Genomic DNA, 19,160 nt, shown 5'->3' on the forward strand with positions numbered 1-19,160 from the left:
AATAAAGTGACTAAGTGTAGTAGTGAAAGAGTAAATATTTACAGTATATGCACGTGATTATCAATAAAATCCAAGTATACACAAAATACAAAATTTACAAAAAAGTCCTCAACTTTGTTATGAATAAAGAATAAACCTTGTAAGGCACATGTCCTATCTTTTTATGTTATATACAAGGAATTCCAATTGGTAAGGGACTGTAGAACCGTCAACGTTTCGACCCTATATCAACCAGTCGCTGTACATAGTCATATCGGGTCTTCTTCAGGACACAGGAGGTGTATAACAGCCTAAATTGTAGGTGATGGGACAGATGTTCACCAATATGCCGCAGTTGCCACTCGATATCAATCGGAAGGGACTACCAGGATCGTAGAAGATCTTGACTGTTAGACAGATTCGTCTTGGTCTAATTAGTAAATCTTTTATCGTCTTTTTACGCTCTGATTAGCGGGACCTGTTGTGGATTGCTGACTTCAAGGTAGAGACTTTACGTATATCACTGGCTGCGTGTAATAGACGGACTCCCCCTGAGTAAGAGAAACAACGGAAAAGCATCAGTTGAACTCGTGTCCTGATGGCTGTGCCTCCTGCAGTGATATACGTAAAGTCTCTACCTTGAAGTCAGCAATCCACAACAGGTCCCGCTGATTCTTTTTGATTTTTTGCTGTTTGATTTATTTCAATTGTAAGTAACTGCTTCCCTTTGGAACCATTGTTTATATTATGCAGACATACACTGCATCAGCTGAAACCGCTTGTGTTTTTTAAGCAGCGCGGCCGCCCCCCTAACACAGACGCGTGCTATCAATCACTTTAACCCGGCATTATCTCATGTCTGTTTCAACTCTCCTCCCCCCAGCTTGCAGTGGTCTAACATCCCTTGCGGGATGTCCATCTCGAGACCAAGACGGGGTCCCACAGTCTCTCACTTTGGCAAATGGGGTCGACTTTATCCTAGAGGGATTCTTGACTTTACACCTACATACATGCTAGGTACACTTAGGAACATCTAGTTAGGATCGCATAATAGGAATACGCTTTTATTACTGTCATGTATTTTATATACTTGCTTGTGTTCATTGTTTTAGCACGATGGTAGACATTTACCCTCTTTTTATCTGTTAGTGCTTCTAATCATTTACATCCATTTCTGTCTAATGGTTGTATCAGCACACCTATTTTACGCTAGAATGTCGCTGGTTCAATAAATGCTTATTGAAAAAGTCCCCACCGTTTATTCTGTGTAACTCTGTGAGACAAAAGTGAGCACAAGTGACTGAGCGAAAAGTATTGCACTGTTTCCATGAACCTGAGGGATCAGAGTTGTCATGGTCGATAGTTGCCAAGAACTATTCTCTCCTTGGTAAGAAGGGTTTCTAGTGGCGCTGTGAGCTAGCTGGTACACAGGCTAACATACCCGGTGGGAGTGTCTAGAATCAGTGTGGACACCAATTCTACAGTGTATGTTGTTTAAACGTGCAGATCCTATATAGGTTTGTTGGAACTACACAACACCAATACCACCACCACCAATACCACCACCAATACAACCACTACCACCAATACCACCACCAATCCACCATCAATACCACCACCACCAATACAACCACCAATACCACCACCACGACCACCACCAATACCAACACCATCAATACCACCACCAATACCACAGCCAATACCACTACCGCCAATACCACTACCACCAATACCACCATCACTAATGCCACCACTAATACCACCACCAATACCACCATCACCAATACCACCAACAATACCACCACCACCAATATCACCACCACCAATACCACCACCATCAATAATACCACCTCCACCACTATCAATACCACCACCACCACTAATACCACCACCAGCAATACCAATACGACCAATACCATCACCAATACCACCACCAATGCCACCACCAAATTCACCACCAATACCACCAGTAATACCACCACTACCAATACCACCACCAATATCACCACCACCAATACCACCACTAATACCACCACCAATACCACCATCACCAATACCACCAACAATACCACCACCACCAATATCACCACCACCAATACCACCACCATCAATAATACCACCTCCACCACTATCAATACCACCACCAGCAATACCAATACGACCAATACCATCACCAATACCACCACCAATGCCACCACCAAATCTACCACCAATACCACCAGTAATACCACCACCACCACCAATATCACCACCACCAATACCACCACCACTAATACTACCACCAAGACCACCACCAATACCACCACTAATACCATCACCAATACCACAACCACCAATACCACATCACCAATACCACCAACAATACCACCACCACCAATATCACCAACAATACCACCACCAATACCACCACCAATACCACCACTATTACCACCACCAATACCACCACCAATATCAACACCACCACTACCAATACCACCACCACCACTACCACCACCACCCATACCACCAACACCAATACCAACACCATCACCAATACCACTACCACCACCACCAATACCACCACCACATCCACCGCCACTAATACCACCACCACCACCAATACAACCACCAATACCACCACCACCAATACCACCACCACCAACACCATCACCGCCAATACCACCACCATCAATACCACCATATCCACCACCACTAATACCACCACCACCAATACAACCACCAATACCACTACCACCAATAACACCACCAGCACTACCACCAATACCACCACCACCAATAACACCACAAATACCACCACCACCAATACTACCATCAATACCACCACCATCAATACCACCAACAATACCACCACTAATACCATCACCACTACCAGTACAACCACCAATACCACCACCACCAATACTGCCACCATCATCACCTATAGCACCACCAATATCACCAGCACCAATACCTCCACCACCAATACCACCACCACCAATACCACCACCACTAATACTGCTGCCACCAATACCACCACTAATACCACCACCAGCGCCACCAATACCCCACCACCAATACCACCACCACCAATACAAGTACCACCACCACCAATATCACCACCAATACAACCACCACCAATACCACCACCACCAAAAGCACCACCACCAATACCAGTACCACCACCAACAATACCACCACCACCAATACCACCACCTCCACCAATACCACCACCACCAATGCCATCACCAATATCACCACCACCAATACCACCACCACAATACCACCACCACCAGTACCACCACTTCAGCACCTCTCACTCACTAGCAATAGCAGGGGCACTGTAAGAGACCGGAGCTGCAGCCAAGACCATCCCTCTGTCCCTCCAGGCCTGCTATAAAGCACAGCCTGTGCTGCACCCGGAGGTGAAGCCAGGGCCGTACTACAGCTGGAGTGTTTTTTATTAGGCCAAAGATGGCAATGACATTACGCAATGCCACACTGCACACTCAAATCACCGAGAGAGTATAATAAATAGCCCCCACCTCCTGCTCTTCCTCCTCAGCCGCGACAGTGTAATCCCAGAGCGAAAGGTGTTGGAGTGCTTTGTTAGTCTTTATAGCTCAGATCATATGTATATCTCACTTCACACTTTGTGTCTGTGTAATTTACAACACTTACACATCTTCACTGCACTATTGATCACAAATTTAAAGCCATTGCAGGCCGGTCTCTTCCTCGGATATTTACAATCTAACAAGCGGTCGAGAAGGCCCTCTATTGCAATGCAATAGGTCTCGCATTCGCGAGAGTTTAAGCTATTAGTATTGTAAATGACAACGCCTTTTATTAATGTTTTAAAACCCAAAACATAAATAAAAGGCATTCTCATTTACAATGCCAATAGCTCAAACTCGTGTGAATGTAAGACCTATTGCATTGCAAATGCTTGTTATCAAAGGAATTAGGGGAATGTTTGGTGGAAGGAAGTTTGTGGCTCCCCACAGATTCCAGAACTTTCCATCTCAGAAATGTGAGGAAAATGTGCTTTTTACTCACTGATTGAAGGTTGCAAGGGATTCTGGAGAAAAATAAAACTTAGTGCGAGTCACACAAGTCACCCCACGCTGAATTCCCCCAGATGGCACTTAAAAGAATTTGCAGGTTTTCTAGGTTTCCCTAGGTGCCACCTGATTTAGGTCCCAAGGTCCACAGCTACCCACTTTGCACAAAATGGGTCAGTTTTGAACGGAAATATGTGATGTATTCAAGTTGCATTTTGGCCCGTTTCCTGCCGCAGGCACATGGCCTTCCCACACAAGTGAGCTACCATTTTTATCAAAAGACTTAGGGGAATGCTGGGTATAAAGACGTTTGTGGCTCCTCATAGATTCCAGAACTTTCTGTCACAGAAAGTGAGGAAAATTATTTTTTTAATCAAAGTTTGATGTTTGCAAGGGATTCTGGGTGAAACAACCTGGTGTGAGCCATGCAAGTCACCCAATCCGGATTCCCTTCGGTGTCTAGTTTTAAAACATTTACAGGTTTTCTAGGTTTCCCTAGGAGCCGGCTTAGCTAGGGCCCAAATCCATAGCTACCCACTTTGCAAAAAAGGTTCATATTTCAGAGGACAAATGTGATGTGTCCATGTTGCGTTTTGAGCCGTTTCCTGCCACAGGCACTAGGCCTACCAACACAAGTGGGGTACCTTTTATATCTGAAAACATGTAGAACGATAAAATAGAAGAATATTAGTTATTATCCATTGGAGATTAGATCATTTGTGCCTTCCAAATGTAAGCCAGTGTGGAAGAAAGACTACATTTTGAAAAATACCCTCTAAATCATATACTCGTATGAGTACCCACAAATTCAGAGATGTACAAATAACCACTGCTTCTAAACTACATAGCTTGGACACAAAAAAATATAGGTTTACTTGATACCCATTTTTCACTCTACATATTTCATCATATGAATTGGTCTATATACAGTACACAGTGACAAACCATTGTACAGTACAGCTCAGTCATTGGCTCTAATAAACGTGGGTTCTTGGAGAACCTACAAATTCTATATATCCCCACAACCAAAATGGTATACCAAATGTAATGGTATATTGCCTTTGTCAATCGGCTATTGTGACAAAAAGTTACAGATGAAAACAATGTCAAAAATGGCTATTTTTTCTACTCATTTTCAATATATCTTTATTTTTTTTTAAACTTAAAGGATCTTCACCTAAGACCCCTTTCTGAATTTGGAATGCTGTCTACTTTTCAGAAATATATAGTTTTCCTGGAAAACCCACGATTTTTACATTGGTTTCCACCACAAACTGAAAGATTGAAAGCACAGAAAATAAGAAAAATGGGATACCTCTATGAAAAATGCCAAAAACTGTAGAAATAAATGAGGTTCTTTGATTCAGCTCCAGAAGGTTCTGACATATGGGAAGATGGGGACAGCAAACTATTAATTGGTGCCATTTTCAGGAGGAAAAATAGACACTTTTATCCCGATCACTTTTAATCTCTTTTTCTCCGAAAACCCGAAATTTAGCTGTATTTTGCCTATTTCCTCTGTCCCCTCTGGGGGAATCTACAAACCCTGGGTACGGTTGGAATCCTTAGGATGTTGGAAAAAAAGGATGCAAATTTCGTGTAGATACCTTATGTGGACAAAAGGTTATGGAGGCCTAAGCACAAACTATCCCAAATAGCCCAAAAAGGACTCAGCACTGAGGGGAGTGAGGACGGCCCAGCAGTTAAGAGGTTAAGAGAAAAGTGCCCCAAACATCAGGTCTGTTGTGGGAGATGCCTCTGCAGCTAAGGGATTACGTTTTTCAAATAGTTACAACCATAAGTGTAGAGAAAAGTAAAAAAAGAGTTTTTATAGTAGTGGAATATATTATCTTTTTTATGTCTTCTTGTGAATCTTCAGTGTGTCAATATTCTCATCATCATACACTCTGAGTCAATATGAAGATGAGAGATAAACCACATATATTTAACCATAATCCATAAAACCTGTACATTCTATGTAGGTTATTATAGACGTAAAGATGTTAGTGACACTAAAAGCAATAGAAGTAATTTTATTTTGATATTGCATCACACCTCAGGCATTCATATAGCCTTTACCTTGCCTGTGTATGGTATGGTACAATATAATCTGGGTACATCATAATATTGGTAACCACTGTAAGTCTGGGGTTTACAATCTATGCTCAAGTCTTTTGGTTGCATCTAAATATTGTAGTGGGGTATATAATTGGTCTGGAAGAATTTATCAATGTGATTCTTTGCTTTTTGGTTATTATTGGTCTGTGTAATATAGGGGGCGTGGCCAGCCAGCCAAACACGGCGACTTGCTAGAGCTCCGTCCCTACAACACCTAATTATCCTGTTAAATTCAAGTATTCCCTGCCATCCGGGCGCACTCAGTCATCCCAACAGTGCCCGAGTAGTGACTGTCCACGGATGTGACCGAAGTAAGGCTGAGGAGACGGGGAAAACCGCGTTTGCGATCCCGTAGAATCTGGAGCCGCGGGGCGCGCCGCCGAGCACCTCCGAGAGTGCTCATGACGGAAACAGGATGCTCAGTTCCCCTGGCCAGCGTAGGTGTTGCAGTGATTGCGACTGGAGAAGATCACTGTTAATCACTGCCTGAGCATTCCCCCCAATGTTGAATGCGGGCTACTGAAGAGACCACGGACCCTGCGAGGACTTGGCAGTGAGGCGTGCTTGAGCGGCGAAACACTGCGGTCTGTGATTGTGACCCACGAGGTGCGGGCCTGTGTAAGACAATCAGCAAGCTGCAGGGCCCCTCCATCCTGGGAACTCCAGTGCTCCCCTGCTGTAGAGAGACAGTGACCGACTACAGTTGGCACATGCCTGCTACACCTGGGCGCCGTCGTGCAAGCGGGGGAAGGACATCGCCGAGGTGGCTCAGCGACCCCCCCGTGGAGGGTACCAGATGCGTTGTGATTGTGCCGCAGAGCCGCTGACAGTAACCGCCGCAAGTAACAGAAGGTGAGCGGCCTGCCCCAGCCTGGTTTTTAGGTCTAGCCTGAGACAGCGCATGCTGTCTCTTCGAGACATTTAGTAAGTGGCTTTTAAAAGTGCCACCAGAGGCTTTTGGTGGCCTAAAGCTTGAGTGCACGTGAGCGTGCACGCCCGCAGCCGCCATCTGCCTTTCTGTCATGGCTCATTAAGCCTCCTCCACCGCCTTGCTGTCTGCTCTCACTACCCCCCTCCTATCTCCCCCCTCCCTCCTCGTTAGCTTGTTAGCTCATTGACACCCACGCTTGCTCACTCTTCTCTGTAATCTGAACAGCTGCTCTTCATATCTCGCTCCCCACCTTGTTTTTTTTAACTATCAGCGCGTGGCGCGCGCGCTTGTTCCTTCTTGCTTGCATTCTCTCTTTCCTTCCTTCTTCAATTTCCTTACATTGCTGCAGTATTACCTTTGTTTTAGATTTGGCCTTCTCCCTGCTTACTTAATTTTATTTTATTTTATTTTAATGTTTTATAGAGCGCGAACATGACCCGTGAGGGTATCAGAGCGCTTTACATGGTTAACAGGGGGAAAAAACATCATAGAGAAACAGTGAAAACAGTAAAGTATCCAAAAGCAGAGAAATATAAAATATAGAGGGGGGGGGGGATGAGGGAGCATGGGGGCAAAGGGTACACAAATGAGAGCTTAAAATTCAAGCTAGGGTTGGCGGAGACCGTGGCCCCCTTGGGTCTCGATGGAGTCCGGTTGTAGAGTTGCGGAAGACGCAATAGTCATGGAATCAAGCAGCAAGTCAAAGCGGCTGAGAGGGGGTCTTAGTACAGGAATTTACCCATGAGGAAGGTTTTGGCCTCCTTCTTGAAGCGAGCAAGAGTGGGGATTCTTCTGATATCGGGTGGGAAGGAGTTCCAAATTCTTGGTGCTGCCCCGGTGAATGCCCTATTGTAGGTTCTTTTTTTACGAAAGTGGGCGGGTCGGAGCAGGAGACTGTTAGTGGATCGAGATTTCCTGTTTCCTCCCGATACCACAAGCTTCTGTGAAAGGTATGCAGGGGAGTTTGCGTATCAGGCCTTGTGTGTAATGCACGCCAGTTTCAACTGTATTCTGGCCTCTAGAGGGAGCCAGTTTAGGGCTTTCAGATGTGGAGAGATGTGGTCGAATTTCCTGGTGCCGGTGAGTAGTCTGGCTGCCGCGTTGAGACAGGCTTTTAGCGGTGCCAAGGAGCGCTTGGGTAAGCCTGTGAGGGTGGAACATCCAAATTCCAGTCTGGATATGACTAGAGCTTGGACTGCCATTTTCAAATCTGGAGCATCGATGAAGGGTTTTAATTTCCAGAGGTAGCTCAGGTGGAATCTGGCTGCCTTGGCCATTGAATTAATGTGGTCACGCATGTTCAGGTTGCAGTCCAGAAATATGCCCAGTGATTTGGCGGAGTCCACGATGGTCGGAGGACAATTTAGGGCTGGGATGGCCTTGAACCACACCTGTAGCTCCGGGTTGGCTGGAGGGGGAGATCAGGAGAAATTCAGTTTTCTTGGCGTTGAGTTTTAGTTGGTTAGTGGCAAGCCACTGGACGGTTAGTTTCAGGGTTTCGTTCAGGGCGAGGACCTCCTTGAGTGAAGAGATATTGATGTAAATTTGGGTGTCATCCGCGTACATGTGGTAGGAGATATTGGCGGAGCGAAGAACTTCAGTGAGAGGCTCTAAGTAAAGATTAAAGAGGGTAGGAGACAGGGTTGAGCCTTGAGGGACTCCAACCGTGACCGGGGTGGGAGTGGATAGTTTGCCGTCAATGAGGAATCTTTGAGATCGGTTATTGAGGAAGGACCTGAACCATTCAAGGACAACGCCATCCAGACCCATCCTGTGTTTAAGGCGTTCAAGTAGTTTTTCATGATTGACCGTGTCAAAGGCGGAAGATAGATCTAAAAGGATTAGGAGGCATGTTTTGCCTTGGTCAAGGGCTTGGAGGGCGTCGTCCACAATGTGGAGCATGGTTGCTTCAGTGCTGTGCCCCGGTCTGAATCCCGACTGGAAGTCGTCCAGCAGGTGGAAGTTGTCGATGTGTTGACTAAGCTGGTATTGTACGCATTTCTCTAACACTTTGGCTAGTAAGGATATATTAGAGATGGGTCTGAAATTGTCTGGTGCGGCGGGATCAAGCGTTGGTTTTTTTAGAATAGGAAGGCGGCGGATTTCATGAAAGCCTGTTGGAGGCAGTTATAGGAGGGGTCTGTACGGTCACGAATTTCCTGCTATTAGGAGATCTTAATCTCCATTTCAATAAGCCAGGAGATAGGACAGCGAATGACCTAGAAAAAGATTTAGAGAGTTACAATCTTAATCTTAAGGTTCGATGCCCTACGCATAAGTCAGGAAACACACTTGATCCCATTTTTACCAACATGGAGAATGTAACAGTCCTGGAACCCTACCCTGTCCCCTGGTCGGATCACTCGGTGATTCCTTTTAACTGGAAAATTTCCAGGATGACCACTAATACTTCTTCGAATAGAGGACTTATAAGAGCCTGGACAAAACTTGACATGGATGAGTGGAAGGGACTGTTAGAAAGCACTAAACCACCGGATAATTCTAATCTGGATGGGGCTGTCAACAGTTTTAATCAGTGGATTACCCATTCCCTAGATAAGGTCTTACCGAAAAAACCCTTAACAATTAGGAAGGGAGAGCTGAAACATCCATGGTTCACCTCAGAGTTAAGATCATTAAAACAGGAATGTAAAAGGGCAGAACGCCACTGGCGGAAGGATTTCAGTGTGGAAAGGAAGATTAACTACAAAGCCACATTGAAGAAATATAAAACCACCCTTACTGCCACCAAAACGTCATTTTTTGCAAATAAAATCGAATCCGCCGCAAATGCCCCTAGGGAAATGTTCAAGATTGTAAAGCTTTTAACGAAAACTCCAGACCCCCCCACTAAAGCAGATGAGCAGGACACCAGGTGTGATGATATGGCTAATTTTTTTCACATGAAAATACTTAAAATTCTAGAGACAATCCCGGTACTGGATTCGGCCTCACACTACAGGGCGCCTCCTTCTGAAGACAAAACCAACTGTCCAACACTTACGGAGTTTGCCCCCCTCACGGAAGAGCTGCTCCTCTCTTTGATGAGGAGTATAAAAAGTGGATCCCCACGAGATCCAGCTCCCATGACAATACTAAATCAGATACTTCCAACTATTAGTAAATCGGTAATCAATATGGTTAACCTCTCCCTGGAATTGGCTACAGTACCAAAGGGATGGAAGCTGGCCATGGTGCGATCTTTGATCAAAAAACCGAACCTTGACCCAGAAGATCTGGCGAATTATCGTCCGATTTCCTTGCTACCTGGGATGGGGAAATTAACCGAAAAACTGATAAATATCCAACTGGCGGCATTTCTGGAAAAATACAAGCTTCTCCACCCATCCCAGACGGGTTTTAGGAAGGGACAAGGCACGGAGACGGCACTGTTGAGGGTGGTAGAAGAGGCCAGAGGGATCTTGGACGCTGGTGGCAGCGCGGCCATTATCCTTCTGGACCTCAGTGCCGCCTTCGATACAGTAAGTCATCACCTGTTGCTGTCGCGACTCCGAAATGTCGGAATAACCGGGAAAGCCTTGGAATGGCTGAGATCCTTCCTTGAGGAAAGATATTTCCAAGTGTTTGATGGAAACAATTGCTCCCGCCTTTTTCCGTTACAGTGTGGGGTTCCACAGGGGTCATCCCTTAGCCCCACACTGTTTAACGTTTACATGGCCCCGTTGGCGGAATTAGTAACCCCGTTTGGCATCCAGCTAATAAGCTACGCGGACGACACCCAGCTGGTGTTTTCCCTGCAGCAAACAGATGCCCCCCCGAACAACCTAGCCAACTGTTTGGAGGTGGTGGTAAATTGGATGCACGTGTCTCAGCTCAGACTCAATGCAGGAAAAACTGAGCTGATGCTCCTGGGGAAACAGGATATTCCCGAAAGCCTAACTTGGCCGGCGTGCATGGGTGCCAGACCATCGCCCAAGCCGGAAATAAAGAGTTTAGGCTTTTGGCTTGACAACGCCCTGTCTTTTGATATGCAGGCCAGAAAGACGTCTGCAGTCTGCCATGGGATACTTAAGTCACTGCGTAAAGCCCTGCCCCTACTACCTGAAAAAGCAAGGAAAACCGTAGTTCAGTCTTTGGTGTTATCCCGTATTGACTACGGGAATGCCATTTATCTTGGGGCACCGGTATCCACCTATAAGACCCTACAAGTGGCGCAGAATTATGCTGCCAGAACTCTGACGGGAACCAGTCGGTATGTATCGGCAAAGCCAGCATTAAGATCTCTTCACTGGCTCCCGGTGAGGGAACGGGTGCTTTTTAAATCCTTATGCATCGCCCACAAGATCCTGCATGGAGAAGGTCCCTCCATTCTGGAAAACCTGATAAGTCCCTACAAGCCCCAACGCAACCTTCGCTCGAGCGAACATAATCTGGCAATCATTCCCAGAATAAAACGAGCACGATCGGGCGGTCGGCTTTTCTCTCTGCAAGCCGCTAGAGAATGGAATGCCCTCCCAGGTAATTTGAGGCAGGAACGGACTTTTCTTCAGTTCAGGAAGAAACTAAAAACCTTTCTATTCCCCAAAACCAGCTCTTAGTAGGATTGCAGATCGGATCAGCCTAGGGTCACTGCTTCTCTCCAAGAGCGCTGGGATGCCTACGGGTAGCCATGCGCTATATAAGTGTTTTTACAACTACAATTACAATTACAACTTGGCCGGCTTTCAAGGGGTCCGGAATCGATCCCTGCTGGAGAGAGGCGTTGATCATCGCGGTCCAGCAAGGAACAATGGCATGGGAGGCCGCAGCGAGGCAGTTGGATGGTAGCGGGTCATTAAAGTGGTTGTTTGGGTTTAATGTAGAGAGGATTTTAGCAATGGAGTCTTCGTCGTAGACTTCGAAGTCAGTCCAGCAAGCTTCGTTTTTGGGTAAGGTCAAAGATGTGGGTGCATGGGGAGGCAGTTGGTCATGAGGGGGTTGAGCGCAAGAGGCGGTACTAAGTTCAAAACTTTAGGTTTTCAAAATTTACAGATCCAGAGTCCAATTCCCCAAGCTGCCCATAGCAGGGACGTACACAGTTTATGGACTTCTGGCTCCTACTCCAGCATTATATAGAGGAAGAAAGAGGGGTGTGCATGCTATAGTATTAGAGGCCCGCACGCTTACATTCAGACACACAGCAGCCATTCTACAGGGCTGTGGACAGCTCTAACCCCACAATACAAATGGCGGTGCCGCTCAAAATGCATCATGATTGCATCTGAGCTACAGGCACGCGCTCTTCTAGCATTTAACGCTATTAATTCGCCCTTACCTGCTTCTCAGCACCGGTGACCGACGCATTAGCGGCGTCGCGGGACTTCCGGCCGGGGGGGCAGACATTTTGGGTGATGAAGGTCAGCGGGCTAGGCTTCATGCCCCGGACCTTATTAAAGAGAACGCTGAAGCGTGCGCGCAGCGGACGTGCCGCCAAAGGCAAGCCCGTCTGCGCCCGTCCGCGCTGAGTCCACGCGCAGCGCCAGTCCCCCTGGTCAAACCAGGCCAGATAGGGACACAATCCACTATTCCAGTGATACCCTAAAACATCTTAACCCAGGCAGTTTAGATCAGACCTGCCATAAATTAGGCATGGAGAACATACAAGCCCAAAAGAAAGTGCCTTGTCCAGGGTGTAATATCGAATTACCAGAGTTCTTAATTAAACCCATAAAAACACCGGCAACGAAACCTATAATCCGGGTTGATGATCATCATTCCATCCACAAATTTGCCCTACTAAATGCAAGATCTTTGGTTAAACATAGTCTGAAATGCGCCTCCCTCATCGAAGATGAAGGAATATCAGCAGCATTCATAACAGAGTCCTGGACGGATGAGGCTTCCGGACCTGATCTGGTCAAAGCAACACCTCCCAATTATCATTGTTACACTTTGAATAGAGGTCATAAAAAAGGGGGGGGGTTAGCCGTCATTTACCATAACTCAATTTCGGCCTCCTTTACTCCCCTATCTATGGTAGAATGTGAAGCTTTAGAGTTTTGTCTAAATGTATCACATCACTCCTCCTTTAGAAGCTCTCTTATTTATAGGCCTCCTGGTCCCAAACGAAGCTTCCCTACCCTAGTTGGTAATATAATAGAAAGAGGCATTAGCCTTGACTCCTATACTATCCTAGGAGACTTTAATTACCATCTGGAATGCTCTTCAACAGATACTACGCAGCTAATAGAGCTAATGAGAGGTGCTAAACTTGAACAATTGGTGAATGAAGCAACTCATAATGCTGGCCACACATTAGATGGCATTTTCTCCAACAACCCAAATTGAACCTTCCTAAACACTCTACAGCTGACATGGTCAGACCACTTCTTGGTTATTAGTGAATTTAATTTGCCTGTACATGTGGCCCCTAAACTACAGAAGAAAAAAAGCTTAGTAACTAGAGCCTGGAATAAGATTGACTCAAAAGAATTACAGCAGCAGCTTACTCTTACAATACCAACATTGCCTAGAAATCTAGATGAAGCAACTCACATCTATACAAACTGGTTGACAGCTGTAGGGAATAAACTCGCCCCACCGAAACCCCTCTCTCTCAATAGACAACACCCATCGGCTCCCTGGTACTCCTCGGAACTTAGAGACCAGAAACTGGTGTGTAAACGTTTCGAGAGAAAATGGAGGGATGGCTATAAGGAAAAAGACAAATTGATTTATAAAAGAAGCCTGTCAACATATAAACACCTTTTGCATACAGCAAAACAAACATTTTTTACGGATAAAATTAATACAGCAAAAAACTCCTCCAAAGAAATTTTTAAAATTGTAAAAACTCTGGCTCATCCATGTACCCCATCAGTTCAGGCCAGTCAAGAACTGTGTAATAAAATCGCTAACAGTCTTTTTGAAAAAGTAAACAATATTTTTGTTACATTCTCTAACTCTGTTAATGTCAATGCCAACATTAAGACTCGAAGTTTAGATTCCCCCTGTACTGATTGCACGACAAGAAGTTCCCTCCTGCAGAATTTTGCCCCACTAACTGAATCTGACACAGCGAAGCTAATGGGTAAGATAAAGTCAGGTTCCCCCTATGACCCCTGTCCTAACAGGGTCATTTTATTAGCAGCAGAACCCATTTCTAAAATACTCCTATTTTTAATACCATGTATCTAGATGGATACTTTCCAAAAGACTGGAAACACGCGTCAATCCTGCCGCTCTTAAAGAAACCCAATCTAGACATAAATGACCCAAACAATTTCAGACCCATTTCAAGAATTGCTTTACCGGCAAAGATCATAGAAAAGAATATTAATGCCCAACTAAATACATTTTTACAAGACAATCAAGTTCTAGACCCAACTCAGTTTGGATTTAGAGGGGAGCACAGTACAGAAACTGCGCTGCTAAAATCCACTGGAGAAATTAGGCATATTCTGGACCAGGGAGGGAATGCAGCTATGATCATGCTAGATCTGTCAGCAGCGTTCGATACCGTACATCACGGTATACTGATGAAACGTTTTAAGGAGATAGGAGTCAAGGGCTCCGCTTGGAATCTTCTCAAATCCTTCCTTACGGACAGAGTACAAACTGTAACGTTAGAGGAGTTTCAGGCTGAATCATTCTCCCTGCCCTGCGGAGTCCCCCAAGGCTCTTCATTGAGCCCGACTCTTTTTAACATATATGTCTCCTCCCTAGCACCATTGGTTGAATCATTTGGGTTCTCTTTAACTTCATATGCGGACGATACCCAAATAGTGGTCAACCTGCGTCCAGGAATGGCCGGACATGCTCCTCTAAGACTACAAAACTGTATGTCTGCAGTGGGAGACTGGATGAGAATAAATTGCTTAAAGCTCAACTCCAACAAGACGGAGGTTATCCTCTTCGGCAACAACCCTAACCTCTGGTCCCCAGACTGCTGGCCGAATGATCTCGGCCAACTCCCCACCCCTGTAGGGAAAGTCAAAAATCTGGGAGTCTGGTTGGATGACAAACTAAGTGGTAGGGATCAGGTGAACAAAGTTGTCTCCACCACTATATACATTCTCAAATCTTGTAAAAATATCATGCCACTACTCCCAAAAGCAGCTCAGCAAACTGTTATTACAGCTCTCATTATGCCTAGATTGGACTATTGCAATAGTCTCTATCTCGGGATACATGAAGGATCTTTAAATAAACTTCAGATTTTGCAGAATGCGGCGGCCAGACTCCTTACTGACACGCCTAGGACTGGTTCCATTTCTGCCAAAATCAAATCCCTACATTGGTTACCAGTGAGACAACGTATACAATTCAAAGCCTTGACATTGACCTTTAGGGCCCTCCATGGAATGGGGCCTAAATTTCTAACACAACAACTTCACTGGTATTCCCCCACCAGAACCCTACGATCCTCGGATGCCAAACTGGCCACAGTGCCCAGAGTGAGGAGGGCCAACTGGGGTGGCAGAGGTTTCGTGGCTAACGCTACCAGGGCATGGAATGCTATCCCCATGTCTTTGAGAAGTATAACAGATCTTCTATCATTTCGAAAGACATTAAAAACATTCCTTTTCAAGTATTGATCTTCCATAGACCTCTTCTCTCTCATTCTATTCCTCTTTAGGTCTTCTCTAAGTGCCAGGACACCTTTTTGGTAACAGTCGCGCTTTATAAATGCCTATAACATAACATAACATAACATCGCGGAAATCAACGAAACGTCACTTCCTTTTGCCATTCCGAGTAATAAGTAGACCAAATGCAAGTAATTATGCCCAAATAGTATTAGTAATTATCCTGTTGTGATGAAAAAAAGAATCTTTCCTATACCATCAGGGGAGGATCTCTAACACGGGAAGAGAAGTGGCGGCAGCTTGACTGCCAACGGAGCTCGACTGGGTGTAAACGCTGCCTCTCTGTCAGATCACTTGAGCTGTAGAAATGTAACACAGACTCGCACAGCTAAAAACACAGAGCTTTTGCTCTAACAGAGGATCTTTTTCCTGGGAAAGAATGCTCAGTCTTCTAATTTTGCATTAGCCAAGACCTTTAGATTTTACAAACCAGTATACCATACTGTGTTCCTAGACTCCGTTTCACCAATGGTTTTTTGATAAACTTTACCCAAGAAAAAAACAACTGTACAGTGTTTAATTTGCAGCACTGTTAGACCTGGCATCATTGGCATGAGTCTCTCCTCCATTTTTTTCTGTTTGCCTCCTCTGTTTACAATGTTTTTGCTGGATTATTGCTTTGGGCACTGTGCCACTGCTGATCAGTGCCACAGTGCAAGTGCTCCCTATGTTAAATTGTTACATTGATTGGTGTTACCATGATTGGCTTGGTTGACTTACTGTTCAGACCCTAGTCTAGTGCACTGCGTGTGCCGAGGGCGTGTAAGTTAACTGCTGCTGGTGGGCTTGCAGCACTGGTTGTGCCACCCACAGAAGCAGCGTGTAAAATGTGTCTCAGGCCTGCCACCGCGGCGCCTGCGTGCAGCCCCTGACTGCCATGTCGACTTGGTAAGGAAACCTACTTACCAGTCTCTAAACCTTCACTTTGCCTCATTTCAGACACCTCTATGGTAGGCCCTAGGGCAGGGTGCATTGTGGGTAAAAGGTAGGTCATGCCCTGACGTGTGTGGCATGACCTAATAGTGAATTACAGCCATTTTCGTTTTTCACTATTGAAGGGCTACCTGCCTCCAATAGGCCGGACTGGGCAGACTGATTATTAACTCCATTATAATCTATCTGACTCAGGGAGCATGGTAGCAAGTCGAGTTTAGTATCCCTGAACTCAGAATTTAATAACACACCCTTTAGGATGGATGGTTTTTAAATTCTATGTTTGAAAATAGCACTTTTAGAAAGTGGCTATTTTCTTGTCCAACTATCTACCGGTCTCTGCTGGTTTGGTGTGTGTGTCAGGGGCTGGGTGGCTCCAGAGGTCTGAGTGAGTCAGTGTGGGGTGAATGGGGCGTTTACACGTAGAGTGAGGGAAGAGTAGCCTGCCCTGCCTGACACAATACTGGCTCCGCCTCCTGCTGGGCGACTGATAGCCCTGCTCCTGCCAGTGACAATACTGGCTCCGCCTCCTGCTGGGCGGCTGAGGACTCTGCCCTGCTCAGTGAATAGGCCAGGTGCCTCTGCCTGGCAACACCCACAACAAACCTGAGATGGTGGGAATCGCCCTGCTTGGACAAAGGGAACAAAGGGAAAAAGGAGTATAAGAGAAGGACCCCTGAACCAAGAACTCAGATCACTTCTGACAAGGAAACCTGTACCAAGGACAAGAAGCCTGCTGATCTAAGGACTTGCCTCCCCTTTCTGCCAGAGTGCTGTTTTGCTGTGGAGGAACCTGAAAGCTGCTTCTTTATTTTTGCCAAGGAACAAGGAGAGAGGAACTTGGTGTGTACTCTCTGAACACTTGCTAGGAAATCTCCAAGGACTGGAAGAGTGCCAGTCTCCTGCTGAAGTCACAGGGCCAAAGGACTTCACCATTTGCTGAATTGCTGGAAAGTGTTGTTTCCAGTACACAAGGGAAAATCTGCAGTCTCGACGCCAGCAGCAACGCCAGTGAGCAGTGGGTATCGGCCCCGGCTCCAAGTGACCCCGTCTCGACGCCGGTATCGACGCCAGTGAGGAGTGAGTATCGGCTCTACCTCCAAGCGACCCCGTCCTGACGCCGCTGCTGATCGCATCGACTCGACGCCCTTCTCGACGCCGTGAGCGCTGCTCCGGCCCGACATCCCTCGACGCCGCTGCAGATTGACCCGACTCCGAGGCACGATCGACGCCGACCTCGACGCCGACATCTCGACGCCGTGGATCATCATTTTCTTCGTTTCTCAAGGTACTGTACTTGGGGGGTCTGTTGCGACTCCAGGCTCGACGTAGCGCTCCTCGCGGTCGACGCCGAACCTTGGGAATCTTGTAGACTCGACGTCGTGTGACTCCTGTGGGGGTTACATTGTTGCCAAAGAACTGTGCTCAAAAGAATACTTTGCTAAAGAACTATTTGCCAAGAAGAAACCTTATTTGAACTATTATTTTTCCTTCCAAAGAGTATTTATTAAGACTGTGGTATATTTTTGTCGTTATTTGGTCTTGTGCTAAGCCTTATATAAAAATACTATTTTTATAATAACTTCTGTGTCGTGTCCATCTGTAGTGTATTCACTTTATTACTGTATGTGGTCATAAATGCTTAACACACTGCCTCTGAGATAAGCCTGTCTGCTCTGCCAAGCTACCAAGGGGGTAGCAGGGGTTATCTGAGTGTGTAATCCCCTTTCCCTGACTAGAGTTGGTTGGTCCCTATTTGTCAGAAGTGTATACCTCTGCCAACTAGAGACCGCCGGTTCTAACATTGGTGGTCAGCGGTGAGGATTTGAACTTTGCATTTATGACTCATGTGCAGTGATTAGTGTACGCTACATAGTGAAAGCAGACCATAACGCAGCCACAGTCTGTTTGGTAGGATATTCTATTTTTGTTCTCCGCTTTCCTGGAGCTTATTTTTTTAAACACTGCCAGTTTTGACCATGGAGAATGCCAGAGCTGCTACACCTGTGGAGATTGTTGTGGGGGAATTTGATAAAGAGAAGATAGATTCCTACAAGCTAAAGGATCTAAGAGGATTTTGCAAGCAGTTTAAAGTTCCTACCACAGGTCTCAAATTGAGAGGCGACTTCCTCAAAGCGCTGAAGGCCTGGTTAGAGGCCAGAGATCCCTCTGACCCGGTGGTGGTACCGGAAGAGGAAGAAGAAGAGGAAGAGGAAGAGCCCACAGGTGGGCCAGTGTCATCTCCAGGCAGCAGTGTTTCCTCTAAGAGCCTTTCTCCTGAAGAGTTGGAAGACAGGGAGAAGGAGAGGGAATACAAGTTAGAGATGGCAAAACTTAAATTAGGAGGGCAGTTGGAATTAGAGAATGCAAGAAGCAAGAGAGAAGCTGAAATGGAGAGCAAAAGATTAGATTTTGAGAGAGAGAAATTAGCGTTTGAACGTGAGAAGATGGTGAGGGAGATGGAGCTTAAAACTAAGAGTTTAGAGTTGAATCCCTCTGGTGGCAGCACTCCATCTGTGCCTGCAGAAAGTCGGTTTTATTTTCCTAAAGATGTGATCAAAGATTACAGTA

The sequence above is a fragment of the Triturus cristatus genome, chromosome 11, assembly GCF_964204655.1.
Source record: "Triturus cristatus chromosome 11, aTriCri1.1, whole genome shotgun sequence".
In the NCBI taxonomy this organism is placed as follows: domain Eukaryota; kingdom Metazoa; phylum Chordata; class Amphibia; order Caudata; family Salamandridae; genus Triturus; species Triturus cristatus.